The sequence below is a fragment of the Sinocyclocheilus grahami genome, unplaced genomic scaffold (genome assembly GCF_001515645.1).
Source record: "Sinocyclocheilus grahami isolate Dianchi unplaced genomic scaffold, SAMN03320097.WGS_v1.1 scaffold2680.1, whole genome shotgun sequence".
NCBI classification, from domain to species: Eukaryota; Metazoa; Chordata; class Actinopteri; order Cypriniformes; family Cyprinidae; genus Sinocyclocheilus; species Sinocyclocheilus grahami.
The window spans coordinates 7,346-7,668 of record NW_015507858.1 but is presented as its reverse complement, the minus strand read 5'-3'; positions in this window follow the sequence as shown (position 1 = coordinate 7,668).

Genomic DNA, 323 nt, shown 5'->3' with positions numbered 1-323 from the left:
ACATGCAGCCTAATACAAATGTGCGCTGTTATAGACATGCAGGGCCGAAATCAGGTTTTTTTTCGTAGCGTCTCTTAATTTTATAATGCCTACATCTCCAAAAGTTGGACACTTAGAGGAATGAAACCGGTGTCATCTTCACCAACTTGATCTGTGAATGTTTTTCACACCAAGGGGTTTACGGACAAGAGCTTTGCTAAGTCTGCTAGTAAGGAATGTGAAAGATAAGCGTTCCTCATGTTTAACGTCTATTACCAATAACATCATGTTTGTGTGAATCTCTGTTAAACTGTAATGTATTTCTGTGATCAAAGCTGTATTTT